This window comes from Argiope bruennichi, chromosome 11 (assembly GCF_947563725.1).
Source record: "Argiope bruennichi chromosome 11, qqArgBrue1.1, whole genome shotgun sequence".
NCBI classification, from domain to species: domain Eukaryota; kingdom Metazoa; phylum Arthropoda; class Arachnida; order Araneae; family Araneidae; genus Argiope; species Argiope bruennichi.
The window spans coordinates 95,826,691-95,845,222 of NC_079161.1; positions in this window are offsets into that span (position 1 = coordinate 95,826,691).

Here is an 18,532-nt window from a genome sequence, read left to right on the forward strand (position 1 = left end):
CGAGTGTGACTTACATTATCAAGATGCAATAATAATTGTAGTACATAACTATGATTTAATTTCTTACCAGTGTACTTTTAAAATTTATATTTATATCTGTTATAATTTATTCGGAGCAGCCCATTTCATACTGAAAATACTTTCATACTGCACACTCCATACTTTCATACACTATATTAGCTTAGTTTAAAGATTTCAGTGTCCTGATTATGTTTTTTAAAGAGCAAAATTATATATCCATGCATTTAAAAAGTTTTCGGATTTAATAATGCTAAACACGCAAAGTATGTTCAACTGCAAAAATGTGCGAAACATTTTAGAAAAGGATTGATATATTTAATCAGGGAAAAGGCCGGGATAGACTGGTTGGCAGAGCGTCGGATTTGCGTCCCTTAGGTTGCGAGTTCGAACCCCGCCGGCCGAAGATTCCCCGCGTGCTTGGTGGCTGACGCGCGTTAAATCTGTCGTGGTCACAAAGTCCTCCATGTCGAGAGTAATACCACTGGGGTTACTGGATCAGGGGTGATCGTTCTCTGATTCAGGTCTAAATTGCGATCTGTGTTTGAGTGAATGAAGTCAGCCCCGTAAAAACGGTTGTGACGTGTGTGTAGCTAAGTCGTTCTCTTGGCTCTAGATGGCGCTACTATAGAAACAAGAGGGGCCCCCCCCAGGCTTAAATCCGCTGTCTTCAAATAGCGGGCTTGCCTATGGCAAGTGCCATGAGAAACAACAACAATCAAGGAAAAGGTGATATTTTAACATTTAATGGATAAGAATTTTAGCAAATAAATGGATATTTTGTAATGACAGGGATTAATTTTTTTCGCGATAATAAAAAGGTATGACATAATATTTAAGTCTCATTTAAGGTTATATGTATGTGTTTAAAAAGTCATCTTAGGTATCGTTAAAATTGAATCTTTGGAAAGAAGTGGTGAAAAAATTTGTTTTATTTAAATTTGTCTTAATAAATAAAGAGCATTCGATATATTGTTTCTTTTTTTTTTTCAAATGTATCAATATTTATATGCATTCAGTTTTCATTTCTAAATAAGGTTGCGATTTTATTCAGTGTTTATTTTTAATACTTAATTGAAAAAATATAATAAAAGAGCAATTATAACCAATACTACTTATTTTCAGTAATCAGATTTTTTTGTATAATACTTAAATGATCTTAGAAAAAAATATTGAAATAAAATTTAATATAAATAATAGTTTGCATTTTCTGAAAAAAAGATGAATTTTTAATGTGTAATTATATAATATGATAGGTATTTGTCAAAATAAGAATATCATTTATATAGAAATACTTTCAGAGTTTATGAAATATTCAAAGACTCATTTCGTATCGAAACAAAATTCGTACAAAAAATTAATTTACTAATTACCAAACACCTGTACTAATTTATTCTACACAGAATGGATAAATTTCTTGCAAAATGATGTTAAAATAGCATAGAAGTTTCGAAAATTTAAAATTAAATAACTAAACTGAAATAATAAAAACAACAGAAGTGTCTTAAAAGCTTGAAGTAACTTTAACATTTTGGCTTTATAATATTGTTACGAATCTGTGATGCGGCTTCCCAGCATAGTCGGTTCCATAGAAGGTCCCAGAGCTTGGCGATAAACTTGGCGACCATTTGGCGACTTGGCGACGATTTTGGCGACTTTGGCTCCAAAATAGATTATGCCCGAAACATCGAGAATTTTCCCGATCCGTCCACTAGGAACCGAGATATGCCACGAACGTTTCTGATTGGTTGAGAGGCTTCTAGCCCCGCCTCCTAAGACCTATAAAAGGAAGCAGCCACAGCTGCCGGAGTCGTCGTGAACCAGTGGTAGTCGAAGAGTAGTCGGAAGCGACAGAGGAGGGTAGTCGGAAATAATCGTCTTCTGTGCTTTATATAGTTGTCGTCTTTGTGCTGTCCTGTGTGCTTCGTGTAAATAAACGTCGTTGTTTCTTTTTCTACTGCCACCTGCTGATTGAGTGTTCTCCACACCATATAACTCCCACTATCCAAACGAACCCCCGGGAATTCCGTAACAGTATTTAATCGCAGATAATGGTGTTCCGTAATCTAATAATTGTTTGTGACTGAAATAACCTAGCAAACAAAATACTTTTATATAGGTGCATAATTTGTGATGCTGTTTTCCTAGAATGTATATGATTTTGTGCACAACTTTTGTTCCTTGAATGCTGCGTGTCTCTAATTAGCAAGTGAATATTTAGTGAAGAATTTAGAGTGAACTGTATTCCATGCTTATTCCAAACAAACATTGTTTTTACCACAAAGGAAGTAACTGACAGTCTCTATCACGCACAATCAAAAGAAGTGTAATTATCTGCTTCGTCAGCATTTTGTAGTGATTTGCAATGTGAGAGCCGATCCATTAAATGCAAATTAAGATTTTGTTATTTTAAGCACGTTAGTACCATTTGGGAGATAACAGTGCTTAAAAACAGTGCTTTTTACTTTTAATTTGTCAGTTGATAACATGAGTATGAAAACATATATAAATATTTATTTTGTGGTACTGAATCCATAAGTGCGTTAGTACATGAAATTTTTTGTATAAAATATTTCTTCAGAATAATACTTTCTTTTATAAAAAGTCTATTTTTATGTTTAAAAAAAACAATGCGAAATAGAAAAACATCTAAAAGTTTTTTTTTTTCGTATTTTCAAATAACAAAACTGAATTTAATTTTTAACATTTTTATTTTATTAAAATAATAAATACTATATTAATTAAAATAATAATTTGTCGGGATTTGCATTTTGGTAACCAAGCCATTAAATGCAAAATAAGATTTTGCTGTATTTCAAGCACGTTAGTGTCATTTGGTACATTTAAAAGAATCTTGAAGACCGTAGTTTTTACTTTTAATTTGTTTTTTGGCGACTTGGCTATGGAAATAAAAATTTGCCTTTCATTTGTGGTATTGAATCCTAAAGTTTTTAAGTATATGAAATGCTTCCATATGTAAGGCATTTTTGTTTGAAAAAAATAATTCAGATAATTATTTACTCTTAGAAAAGATAATTTTCGTCTTCAAATAAAACATTGAAAAATACAGAAGCAAATAAAGTTTATGAATAATTTTATGTGGCATTTCTAAATGACAAAATTGAATTTAAGTTTAGACATTCTTATTTTATTAAAATAATAAATAATACAGCAATTAAAAAATAATTAATAATATATTTAATTCATATACATTAAATACATTATTTATATATGCAATTAAAAACCTTCCGCATGTGAATTTGCAGAACACAATTTTGCCCATTCTCATTATCTTTATTGTGTCTCTCTTTTGCAATTTATTCAATACTGGAATCGTTTCGTACAATTTAAATATCCTATCTGTGTTATACGTTTAAACAGTTTTATATTTTCTGCGTACAATAAATATGTAGAGATATTTGACATATTTTTCTATTCCAAAATTTCTTTTTAAACATTAGACTTTACATAATATTTTACAAGAAAAATTTTGGATTAAACTAAATGAAATCTTATGAATTTTATGCTGTTAACGGCGAAACAACTTAGAATATCATCAATGTTATTCTTAATTTCGAAACTATTAATATTTTCAGAATAAGCTTTTCTAAAATTTCAAAATATTTTTAAATGCAAAAAAAAAAAAAGGGTTGCGTAATTTATTTGTATTTCAATTCAACAGAACAATACTTATGATGTTTTATATTGATGATGTTTAATTAGGAATAACTAGAGTCAAAGATTTAAAACTTTCATTTATTCATGCATGACTCTGCAAACTTAATATATCTGCCCCGTTTTATTTGTTTTGTTTATAATTCCGACCCAAATTCAACTAAAAAAAAACATTCGCTTTCCTAAAATCTCAATCATATTTAATTAATGTATTTACATATTATTTAATCCTAAATTATTATATTTATATATTCGATAAAAGAATCTCAATCATATTTAATTAATGTATTTACATATTATTTAATCCTAAATTATTATATTTATATATTCGATAAAAGAATCTCAATCATATTTAATTAATGTATTTACATATTATTTAATCCTAAATTATTATATTTATATATTCGATAAAAGAATCTCAATCATATTTAATTAATGTATTTACATATTATTTAATCCTAAATTATTATATTTATATATTCGATAAAAGAATCTCAATCATATTTAATTAATGTATTTACATATTATTTAATCCTAAATTATTATATTTATATATTCGATAAAAGAATCTCAATCATATTTAATTAATGTATTTACATATTATTTAATCCTAAATTATTATATTTATATATTCGATAAAAGAATCTCAATCATATTTAATTAATGTATTTACATATTATTTAATCCTAAATTATTATATTTATATATTCGATAAAAGAATCTCAATCATATTTAATTAATGTATTTACATATTATTTAATCCTAAATTATTATATTTATATATTCGATAAAAGAATCTCAATCATATTTAATTAATGTATTTACATATTATTCAATCCTAAATTATTATATTTATATATTCGATGAAAGAATCTCAATCATATTTAATTAATGTATTTACATATTATTCAATCCTAAATTATTATATTTATATATTCGATGAAAGAATCTCAATCATATTTAATTAATGTATTTACATATTATTCAATCCTAAATTATTATATTTATATATTCGATGAAAGAATCTCAATCATATTTAATTAATGTATTTACATATTATTCAATCCTAAATTATTATATTTATATATTCGATGAAAGAATCTCAATCATATTTAATTAATGTATTTACATATTATTTAATCCTAAATTATTATATTTATATATTCGATAAAAGAATCTCAATCATATTTAATTAATGTATTTACATATTATTTAATCCTAAATTATTATATATATATATTCGATAAAAGAATTTGGAAATTTATTTCGCTTTATCCACTAAATTAAGGTCTATTTTAGCTTTTTTCATGAAACTATATGGCAGAGAACTTTAGAGATTCATTTAAAAACAATTATTTGTTTGTTTACTTCATTGCAGAGAACTTAAGCTATTAAAATTTGCTGAAGACGCACAATTCATAACTTACACGAAAAACTTAATTATTAAATTTAAAAATTATCAGTAAATATGAAATAGAAAAATTCTTCACCAATTTAGAGACTGTCATTATTCCTTTTCTCGACATTCGATACTTTCAAAGGCAACAAAATAAGTGCAACCCTTCGTCTAAGTAGCAACATTTTCCAACTTTAGTGGATTTTATTTACAGTAAAATGTCGCATTCCGTTTACTTTATTTCGCATTTCTGATTACTTTAATAACATTAATACCTATTAAGATTTACAATTGCACATTAGATTCCGTAAGAGTTGAAATTTCGAGTTCAATAGGCTCTTTCGTAACGCTTTATTTAAAACATACTTTTTGCTATTAACAATTTAACGAGACTTTGATATTCTGCTTCATCGGATAAAGTTTTTTTCCATGAGAAGGCGAAAGTTCTCTTACGTCATATCGAATTTCCATTTAGCCATTTATGCAGTGAGAGATTTCAATTCAATCTCATTAAGATCTGGAATGACTTAAAAATGCTTTTCTGTAAACTTTATTTCAAGTTTTCATTACCCTTTGCGTACTTGTAGCGAAATACGGAAAGTTGCAAATTAAGAATTTCTCGCTTCAGACATGTTTTTAAATGACTGTTAAAAACCATTCGAATTTTTGAAATTCGTTTCATCTGACTCAGGTCATTTCATATTTCCATTAATTTCATTTAGAAGTTACGTTATCAATACACAGAAGATAAGATTCTTAACCGAGGCGGAATCTCTTTCAAATATTTTTGGACTGTGTTTTTATTCCTTTGGTAAACTTGATGAAAATCTTTAATTTATTTTCCAGAATGATACGTTTGTTGCTTGAAATAAAGTTTCAACTCAACAGAAAGTAATGAAATCCAAATTATACCTGGGCGATAGCTTTTTGATATTGTCGATTCGACCAATGGTGGCATATCTGAAAAAGTTTTCTCTATAGTAAATAATTCAAGATATACATAATACATAATTCAATATGTTAATGTCTCTATGGCAACGAAATCCAGACTTCTGTTCCGGTTTTAGAAGCGAATTTTTAGCAATCGACGAGGGACTTAAGACAATTTTATATGAAAATAATTATAAGAACCTTTGGATTCTTACTGATAGGCACAGCTCAATGGAACACCTTAACAATTGGACCTATGTTGGAGATAAAGCAAGTTTGTCTATTCTTCAGAAGTTGAAGCTGATTTCACTCCAACATGATATTCATTTCCAGTGGATCCCATCTCATGTGGATCTACTTCGTAACGAAATAGCAGACAGGCTTGCAAAGAAAGGAAGCAGCCTAGTGACTTCATCTTCTGCTGAACTCACATATTTAGAACTCTTCTCTCACGCGAAATTCCTAAATAAGAAGAATTGGATGGTATCCCCTACTCATGATTGGTATAGGGCCAATAAGCCGGGTCAATCCTTAATTCTTCCTTGTGACAGAAAAATCAACACTTGCCTGTCGCGCCTTGCCAGTAACCACCTTAAATGTCTTTTCTTTTCTCAGGGTGAAAATTCTTACCCTCTTTGCCCGAAATGCTGCCAATATCGGGCATCTGCTGAACATATCCTAGACTGTTTAGGACTTCTTTGGGGAGAAATTTATTTTTTACCTTGATTTTTACTTTCTTCTTGTCAACGGATTTTTGGAATTGGTTTGACTGTCAGGCCATAGAGATTAGCAACAACAACAACAATGTCACTATTTTAGTAGAAGAATGAGAGGTAAAATACATTAAATATTTTAAAGAGTTTTTGTTTATTTCAACTGATAAAATTAAATTCTAAAGTAAACGTTGAAAATGGAAATACTCTATTAATAAAATATTAATAAAATAAAAATAAAATTATTTCTTATTCCGTAGATTAAATTAAATTGCCAAATCAAATTAATACAGCAATCAACTTTAGTGTTGCCATATGAAAGTTATAAATCTATTGAGAAATCTAAGAAATCTAGGAGAAAACTAGGAAATCTTTTATAGGGAGAATAATCTTTTTTTGTTAAGTAATGTTACAATTTTTCATTTAAAAGAAAATTTTACATTCATCTTTAATTGAAGTAAAGATATTTGCTGTAGTTCACATGACGTTATAGTCACATGGTAAATAAATTTTGAATTTAGTCTGAAATGTAACAGCATTTTGCTTTAATGTATTGATAAAATAAAGCATTGGTTTATTTGTTGTGAGAAGCTTAATAAATTCCAAAATTGAAATGCCTCGATTCATTTGGCTCTTTTTAACAGAATGGATCATCTATAAAATGTCATTACTCGCCTTCTTTATTTCAGAGAAACTTGTCTTCGAATACTCGAATCATTTCCCAAGATAGCATCTGAATTTATATTAAAAAGCGTCAAGTAGGTAAACACATGTGCTATATAGAGCAAATATTTTTTGAACGGGAACTGAACACATTCCTCGTACATAGTAAATACTTCAGATTAATCTACGATTTCTCGTAAATATTTGTACAGACAGATTTCAGTTCCCCTACTTCAGAGTGTGATTTGTTTCGCAATGGTATAAATTGACAGCTATAGCTTGTAACAGGAAAATGTTTCAAATTATTTAACAAATAATTTCAGGAGGAATAAAGAAATAGTAGCCATTAGATATTAAATAAATGTTTAAGAAACATTCTTAATATTCATGTAAGCGTATAACAATTCGAGAAAAACTTTCTGTGCACACTTAGACTCCACTATCAACTCCCTCTTTTAATCATCGTGTTTCTGTTCCTGATTAACTAATATCAAAGCATTAATTAAAGTTTTATTTAATATTTTTATTGTTTTTAAACCACTTAATGAATGAAGGATATTTTAAAAGCTTAAAAATATACATTTTTATTTAAGTGATTTATAAATTTAGTCACAAAGCATTAAATATTTGGATATAAGTGGTTTTGAAAAAACACTTTATTCTTGAAAGAATTAAAGGATGTATTTAATATTTTTTTTGTGTGTAACGAATAATTTATACAGATTATGGTTCATTAACGGATTATTAAAGTTTAAAATATTTACCATACTTTTTCGTTGAAGCAATCAATATATGATAGATTTATTTTGTTTTTGTTTATCCCAGCTTGAGTACGATGATCGAAAGTTAGAATGTATAGAAATAGATTCATTTCTTTAGTGAAATATGCAGACGAAGAAATGAAGAATCATCACGTACCTATATGAAGGGATATGATTTGTCTGAAAGGTAGCTCTTGATCCTTGATGAGTGCCATTATAAGGCAATATAGAGATTCCCTGGCCAATGAAATGTATTTTTCACAGATGATAAAGTGGATTTGAAATATTTTTATGAATACTTTATATTAAAAACATATGATTCTATTAGTTTTTTGATCTTTCAAAATTTATATTATTTCTTTCACTTATAAGATAAGAATTTATATTATTTCTTTCACTTATAAGATAAGAATTTATATTATTTCTTTCACTTTAAGATAAGAATTTATATTATTTCTTTCTCGTATAGAATAGTATCTAGGAACATAATTCTCAATAAGTTTAATTAAATGAAAAATTTATTTTTTTAATATCAGAATTTTCATTAATTATCAAACTGTTTTGTATTTTAAAAAAATAATGCATTTAAACTTGGGCAAATTTTATGTTAAACATATTTTTTTTCTATTTATTTTAACTAAGATATTTTATTTTAAAAATGTGAAAGGTAATACGAGGAAGATATAGGCCAGTTAAAAATTCTGCTTTTGTATAATTTAATTTAACTCCACTTATTTCATTTTCGCAGTAGAAAGAATTGTGTTATGTATTTAAATTTCACTTTCTACTATTATAAGGTTTTAATATTGTCTGTATATATATATATATATATATATATATATATATATTATTGATGAAAATATGCAATTTTAAATCTTTATAATTTAATTATTAGTTTCTTGACTAATTAATTATTTTTCTTTTTTTATGATGTTATCTGCTAATGAATTAAAGAAGAAAATTGATTTAAAGATTTCTTGTTAGTTTCACTAATAGAATTTTAATAGAAACCTAAAGAGAAGACAATAATTAAGATAAAAAATTAACACTTGGCACACTAAAGAGTCATCTTTTAATAATCTAGATCTTATAAAAAAATTTTTATTCAATTTTTTTTTTTAGATTTTTAAATAATTATTTTAAAGAAGATTATGATACCAATTTGCATCGAATATAATTTGCATAAATATCAAAGCATAGACGTTGTACTTTTTATTATTCAACTAATGTCCTTTTTCTTTATATATTATTGTTTGGTGTTGAATTTTCTTTACAAATGTGTTTTCAAAAGAATAAATATTTTATTTTCTATTTTCATTCACTGTTCATTTTTTACAGTAGTTTCCTTTCTCATATTATGTTATATTTTAATATTTCAACAACAGCAACAAAAATTGCTAACCGCAGCATTTTCTATCTATCTTTGATTGCAAATTTTGCAGTTCTCAATAGATTCAAACCAGTCATTAACCGAAATAACTTTCTGTTAGGGTATCGATATCACTTTCCCAATTTTTAGCGCTCATTGTCCGAAATAATTGGATACCATTCTGCTAACAGAAGCAGTTTTGGTCCAATAATGCTGCTGTCAGCATTTTTTTTTAAAGTAAAGCTCAGAAACCATATCTAGTAGAACTCCATTTTGGATCTCCATAAAAAACAACAGGTAATACAAACGTGGGAAAAAAATGTTAACTAGCCAAATCCGATTCATATAGGAAGCTTTATTGACATACAATTCCTATATTAACAAGTTTAGTTGTGCAAAAGCCAAATTTGTTTGTGTTGAGCAGAATAAATGGCAATAAATGAAAAAAAAAATATCGCTTCTCTTTTCCAGCATAAATCAAATTATAAAATAAAAAAAAATTCAGTTCAAAATTATAAAATAAAATTTATTTATCTGGAAATAATGATGGGTAAATACACAAAAGGTTTAAGTTTCAGAGAAAATATCATCTATGTAAGCATGGAGAGAACAATATAAAATCATTCAATTGCTTCCATTTGCATCCTCAAGACAGCTGATAAAAGAATCACATCTTAGTATTAGATCTCTGTTTACAATCGTTATAGTTTCACTTATTACCACATAAATCGGTTTTCGAAAATATTGCAAAGAGGAAAAATTGCTAACTGTAGCATTTGCAATCCGCCTACAATTGCAGTTTTTACAGTCTCAATTGATTCGTAAGGACACTAACCGAAATAATCTTTTATTAGTATACTGATATCATTTTTCCATTTTTAGCGTTCATTGACCAAAATAACTGGACATCATTATTGCTAAGGCAAGCATTGATTTGTCCCAATAATGCTACTATCAGCATTTATTTTGTTGTTGTTGTTCAATGGGTTCAGAAACCAGAGCTAGTAAAGCTCCATTTTTGGTCTGAATATACAGTAACGACATATCAAAAAGCTATAAAATATAACAGGTCTTGGCATTCGGTGGTATAGAGAAACGTTTTCAATATCTAATAAAATTTTATTCAAATAGAAAGCTTTATTGAAATACAGTTCATAGGCTTATCAAAGAAACTCCATTGGTTGCTTTCAGATTTAAAAGAGCCAGATTTGCTCTTGTTGGATAAATTATATGGCAAGAAATGAAAAATGGACAGCACTCTCATTTCTTTTCCTATAATTATGTATTAATCACAAAAAAAATGCTCAAAAATTATAAAATTAAATTTATAAATGTGATAATAATGATTACTACATACTCACATGGACCATGTTTCACAGAAAATATCATGTTCTCGTCATCTACATAAGCATGACGAGAACAATATAAAATAATCCACTTGTTTCCATTTGCATCTCTGTTTCTTTAGTGGATGTCTGATGTCAGTACAGTGGTGCTTGACAATAATTTTAATCTGATCAACTGTCAAAAGTAGCCTATCATGACCCTAAGGCAAGTCATATCACTGACTCTCCGCACCACCCCGCCCCAGGAAGGCACACGGATAAAATAACTGAATGAACCGACCGCCACAACAGTCACACTGACTGGAACTGTGAGTCCTAAGGCCCATCACCGGTCACGGTACAACCTTTGCCTAAGGAAGCACGCCCCGTCGTCGATAGGAGAAGCCAGACCCACACTTTTTATGCACCCTCTAGGTTTGCAAATATTAAACAACATGCCAGAAAATTCTCATCCTCAATTACAAGGTGTCCCCCGGTGGGGGAATGGTCCTAGGGAAAAAAAGAATAAAGTAAACTATTGAGTTTATCATAAAGGAATTTATTTCAGGTAGCATCTAACAGCTTGTATCATTTGTTATAATTTACATTATCTAAAATCAATTAAAAAACAAAAGATTCTGTTTTCTGAAGATGTGATTAAGATATACATGAGTCAAGTTTATCTTGTCATTACTGCCATATGATACTGCCATTACTGCCATATTACTGCAATTACTGCGTCATTACTGCCATACATACAAGTTTATCTTGTCACTGAATTATGCTATATTTCAGTGTTGAGCAAATTAAATCATTAAATATTTTTATTCGTTCCAAAACATAACGTCTTGAAATTTATTGTCATCATTTTTTATAACATTTTTATTTTTTCAAGGATATGAAATATCTGAAATGTTAAGAATAATTAGTAAAAACCATATATATTTTTATATTTTTTTATATATATATTTTTCATTCCTTTTTTGTACCTTAGGTATGAATAAACAAATGAGTAAATAATGAAAAATAAGGTTAAATTTAGAGCAATATAAATAATGGAGTTATCCTATGGATTTGTATGAAATATGTTTTGTTTAGCAATAATTAACACATTATAAAAAAAAATTCTGATAAAAAGAGATCATGCTAAGTAAAAAAAGATTTATCATTGCAAATAAAGATTTTAAATTTACACACAACGAAAATTACCCATTCAGTTTTCGTAAAATCATATGATATATAACAATATAATCCCATTTAATATCCCTTATATCGATTTAACTACAATTCCGAGAAGGAAAAGAAGTGTTTTAAGCTCTTTAACTCATCGGAATCCGATTCAATCTAAAAAGTGAACAATATCTTATCAGTGTATCGTTATCACTTTTTCGATTTCTAACACCATCATTCCAAATCATTGGACCACTTTTCTGACGGTAGAAGAATTTTATAGCCCATTACTACTGTAGTATCAGTATTTTTTTTTTGTTTTAACCTTTAGGGGAATTTTGACAATCAGATTTATTGAGCTCCCTTTTAAACCTAAAAAAATACTAAACTGAACATTGCTGGCGATATTAAATTGATTTCAGAATCTGATTTAGAATTCAGATAAAATTAGTTAATATAAAATATCCACAATATCAGAAGGCAAAACGATTTAATTTCCCTACAATATGTTTTATTATTGTCTAGCTGCCTTTGGCGACCAGCCGGTTCGATAATCTTAATTCTCGTTTAAATTTTAATAATTAAATATTTTACGCAATTCCTACTTTAATAGATTCTTCATCAAAATATTTCAAAACTTCAAATTTTGATAGTCATATAATTCACTCATAATATTATAAAAGCCTTCAGTCATAGCGTGATATGTATCTCTCTCATTTTCTGTTAGCTCTCATAGAATTTATGCTTTAAATTACAGTGGAAAGAATTAATCTGCAATTAATATAATGATATTTTTTACTGAAACAAAGCATTTTTTTATAATAACTGATAACTGATAACAGATTCAATGAGCGTTTAAACTTTATGGGCACTAAAGAATATCTTTCTTAATTTATGTAATATCTCAAGAATTTGTCAACTAAATTTTCTCAGATTCATCATGAACAGATCGATTCATTAACAATGTTTAAATTTAAATGCATCAAACACTAAGAAAATAAAATGAATCGTTTAAAATAATTGGTCGAAAACAGGTTTAAAAAAAAACTACTTAAAAAACGATGTACTTAAAACTATAAGCATATACAAAAAATATATAACTAACATAAATACAATTTACTTACAAAAGCATGCAACTAACCTAAAAATAATTTAAATCGTCCGTTGGTTGTCATGCCAACAATCAGAACAATGCGCATGCGTGGATTTTCTTCGCCAGTTACGTTAACGCAAATGCGTAAATTTTTCTACGCCAGTTGGGGTAACGCTATGCAGATTATACATTTTTAATTTCCTTTATTCTGTGTTATTTTAATTCAAAAGTACTTCAGAATGAGTCTGAAACATGGATTAATTAACAATGTTTAATTTTAAATGCATAAAACATTAAGAAAATAAACAGAATCGTTTGAAATAATCCGTCGAAAAATGTTAACCCTAGCCTTATTACTGTTGGGAGAAAAAAACAACTGATGCCTTACTTATTTGGCGGTGTTGAAAATGGAAGATTTTTTTGGCGGAAAAGTTGGCGGTGGGGAAAATAGAAGATTTTTTTGGCTGGAAAGTTTGTTTTTAATTAATAATTAAAATTCTAATTAAAATTTCAAAAAAAGGCACCCCAGGTGCACATTCCCGACCTCTAAGGTATACATGTACCAAATTTGATAGCTGTATGTCAAATGACCTGGCCTGTAGAGCGCCAACACACACACACACACACATTGAGCTTTATTATAAGTATAGATAGCTTATTATAAGTGCTTCGTTATTTCCGTTACCTTTACAGTCTTAAGGAAGGTCATAAGAATATTTGTTTTTCTATTTTTATCAACTTATCATAATGTTTAAATATATTTATGAAACATTGTGCAAAATATTTTGTTATTTTAATTTAACTCTATTCGATATAAAATAAAACATTCTGATGTGAGGAAGTGAATATTTTCCATTAAAATATACAATTGTTTGTTTGTTTCTTATTTCACTTGGCACTGATAAGCCCGCTGTTACGAAGACAGCGATTTAAGCCTGAGGGGGACGTCTCTTATTTTTTATAGCAGCGCCAACTAGGGCCAAGAGTACGACTTTGCCACTCACGCATCATTCATTCGCTTGCACAACCCCTTTTTACAGGAGGGCACATTCACAAATCTCACAGATAAAACAACAGAAGAACAACCATGCCCAAACCGGGACTCGAACCCGGGACACCCAGATCACGGGGAAGACGCGCTACCCCTATGCCAGGACGCCGGCAAAATATACAATGAATTTACTGTGATTAATCAAAAATTATTTTCTGTCTTTAACTGTAAAACAACAATCTATTTTTAATCTCACATTTACGTGATCAAATATATTTTTCAATTTGATATTCCATAAATCATTATTAGGGATATTGAAGTGGTCCAATGCTGAAATAAATTAATTAAATTAAATCACTATAAATTATAAAAGGAAAATCAAATCTTTTATTTTGTAATATTACTCTGGATTCTCTTGTGGAGAATGCAGAGTTCAAGGGACTGTCTTTAGCGAAATCTCTAATTTTGCATAGTTTAATTAAACAGGGTTTTGTCCCAGTAGGCTTAATAAAGCGCCTTCTGCAAAATTAAAAGGATTATTATCATCAACTTTGCAAAGTTTGGAAATTTTTCCAAAATTGTGGGTTTTAGCTTCAAAATATCTACTGTAGAATGTTGTACTATTAGCAATAATCGGATTACTATGGCAATATTAATTATATTCTATACGGAATATTAATAACATCTCTTATGGAATGCATTACCTTTTTAAACCCGAATCTGATTCTTTAAAAGTATATATCACAATATTTCAAAATTAACAATAATATAACAAAAATTACGCCCATTTTGTGCAAATATTTTATTAATAACTAACAACTTTATAACCTCTTGCATTGATGTGTTGTGGACATTTTATATTAGGTTCCTTTTCAAGTTTTCGCCTTCGTCTTTTAAAAAATATCGTATCCTTCCGAAAATAATCATCGTTTAAGATGATATTATAATTTACCAATGAATTATAATTTCTAACCAAATGTTATACAAGGAGAAAAAAACAGTCTTTGTGTACGTGAAACGTAACTTAATAAGTAAAAGATATGTCCGATATACAGGGTGGTTATAATGAAAGCTCCACTTTCAAATAGTCATAAAAGGAAAACTACTGGACTAAATATTATCAAATTTGGTAATATTTCCATGACCAATTTAAAATTGGTCATGGAAATTTCTTTCCGGTAAAAAAAAAAAAAAAAAAAAAAAAAAAAAAAAAAAATTAAAATTCACCTCCAGGGGGGAAATGGCGCTGTATGCGATATTGTTAAGCAAAATACAACATGAAGACAACGGTTTAAAATGTGTTTAATCGTTTCTGAAACGTGTTACAAAGCATATTCAATGTGTGTTATCTCACAAGCACTGTTTATGGTGATAATCTAAACAAACTGATAGAACTGAAACCTTGAAGACGATTACACTTGCTTTCAGAAAGTGATCCATGCCACATTGAACATGCTTTGTAACACGTTTCAGAAACTATTAAACACATTTATAAACCGATATCTTCAAGTCCTATTTTGCGTAGCAATGTTGCATAAAGCGCCATTTCCAATCCTGGTAGTGAGAATTTGAACTATTTTTGGCGGGAAAGAAATTCCCATGACCTCCTTTAAACTATTGGCAAGTTTGATAACATTTGGTCCTGTAGTTTTCCTTTTATAACCATTTCAAAGTGGAACCGTAATTATAACCACCCTGTACATAGTTTAAAGAATATAAACCAGGTTATAGGTAAAATCTTTTTAAAATCTTTAAACTCACCACGTGTCTTAAATAACCAGGAAAGTAAGGTATACTTTTAGTAAAATATCTATGTTGAATTTATTGAGACTAGTTTCAGGCCTTCTGGGGGCCAAGTGAAGTTACAAGAAATAACTCATAAATTGATGGAGATTGGTCAAAAGTAGAGTTTCTATACCTTGATAAAAACACTGGGAAACGTTTCATGTAGTTATTAGTAAAATTGGCAGAGATATATGATATTATTATGAACTTTCCCCAACAAAAAAGATTCGTCAAAATCTATTAAATGGTTATTATTATTATTAAATTTAAATTATTATTATTAAATGTTCTATCATATACAGTTTAGCAATAACTCTAACTGTCAGACCAATTTTTCAGTAAATTTTAGCATTATTTACAAATATTTCTGATTCAAACACAAACAAAGGGAGGAATGCATTTTTTCAACAAAGTATAAATAACAAATGTATAAATTATTTCTACATATCCATGGAAGGCCTCTTTTGAGAAACAGATAGAGATAGAACAGAGTTGCCCCCATAGCAATAATAATCTTCTTAAAAATACACATCTTATTTTTTGTGCTTCAAAATGGTATAACAAAAATATAGATTGTTTGCTACTTATCCTTCTTGAATTCAACACCATTACAAAACAAGACGTGAACGGGTTGCAGTAGCTATTCCGGGTAAAGACCCCTGGGCACGCGAGAGTAAAAGACATTTTATCTCATATGTAGATGACACTCCCAACCCGCTCGCCCAATCTCTTTTTACGACGGGAAGGAGGCTGTTTAACACACCTCGCAGGTAGAAGACAGTGTAAAGAACGTCCATACCCAAACCAGAACTCGAGCCCGGGATGTCCAAATCACCGGGAAAAGGCACGACCCCTAGGCCAGGACACCGACACAACAGAGGTTAACTAACAAATGCATAAATTCTTTCTACATATCCATAGAATGCCTCTTTTAAGAAATATCTGATAAAACAGAGTTTTCCCCATACAGCAATACTAATCTTCTTAAAAATATACATCTTATTTTTTGTACATAAAAAAAAATGATACGATAATTTTAATTTTCCTGCAGATTTGAAAAAACTAAATTGAAAAGATTAATATTATTGCAGCGTGATGCATGAAATAATGTATTTTTAACTATCTCCCTTTCGCGACGGGCATGTCATATATGCATTACATACGAACGTCTCTTACAACCTGAGATACCACTCGTGCATTTCTGGAAATATAACTCATGGGACAGTGATACATATGTGCAATATAAACTGGAATAATTTTTAATCACCAATAGATGGATCCCTGTGTCCATTACTTTTAAAATAAATAATTTTTTAGTGTCCTGACCTTCAGTTCGCTCATATTCAGACAAATTTTGGTATTTCACTCATCAGCTGTTGTGGGGGGGAGGGGGTAAGTGTAATATAAATAAATAGAGCCGGGAAGTGTAACTTTCCACTTGATAGAATCATTTGCAATCAATCATTTCTTCTTTTGTTATTACTGTATAACTGTAGTCGTTTCGGTTTTACTGTCAGTTCTGTTATATTTTACGTAGCATTACGATACATTTCGTACACTTCTCTTTTATTGCGGAAAGTCTTAGTTTCGTTTATTATTGCAAGGAAATGCGATTTGTCAGAGGAAGAATGTGATCTTATTATGGATGGACTGATAATCTAAAAAGGTATCAGAAATTAAGACGTTAGGACTTAAATTTTATTTTTGTGATTTTTTTTTAAATTCAAATTTGGGTTTAGCGACGCAAACCTCCCACCCACCCTTCTTGTAGATGATTCCTTTCGCTTACGCTCCGTCCTGTGCGTGTGTCTAAGATAGAGGCCTCCAATCCCGAAAGGGATATAAATCATTGATAATATAATCTATTCTAATAATAAAGATTAGTGTGTGTGTGTGAAAAATCAATGAATGATATTATTTCAGGCATCTGGGGTTAAAGTAGATAATATTTTATAGTCATCTTTAACAAATTTTAAAGATATAAGAATAGAATTATTAAAAAGCAAGGAAAATGTTACACGAATTATAGTTAGAATTCATAAAATGTTTCGGAAAAAAATGACTAATTTTTATTTGTAAATTTCTCAAATTAGCCAAATTAAGTGAGATGTTTGTAGAACGACATGCAGACTGAAAGTGACTGAAATGAATATTAATCTCAAAACCCTTTTCCAATTAAACATCGAATATTTAACTTACAAATAACTGGATTTAAAAAGTTCGATCATTTCGTGAATTTGGTAATAATCTTAAAGAAAATAAATAATATGATACTAATAATATAATATTTAAACCAAAGTCTTTGAAAACATAAATATTTTCTCTTTAAGCTGAATTTTTAATATTTTTTTGCAATAATCATTCCAGAAGTCGCAAGATGAAATAAAAGCGAGTAAAAATACTAACGTTTGCCATGTATTTTAATTATTTAATTAAACTGTAAGAAATAATCAATTAAAAGTAATAAATAGCAGAAATACCCTGCAACATAAAATTGGACCTTTCATGTCTCAAATATTTAGCAAATTAAAGGTATTTTGTTGAGGAAATCGTTAAGACATAGTTTCATAAAATATTTAATTTTTAGAAACTATTTATCACGAAGATATAGCTAGTTGCCTAAGGTTCCGAGCCACAAACAGG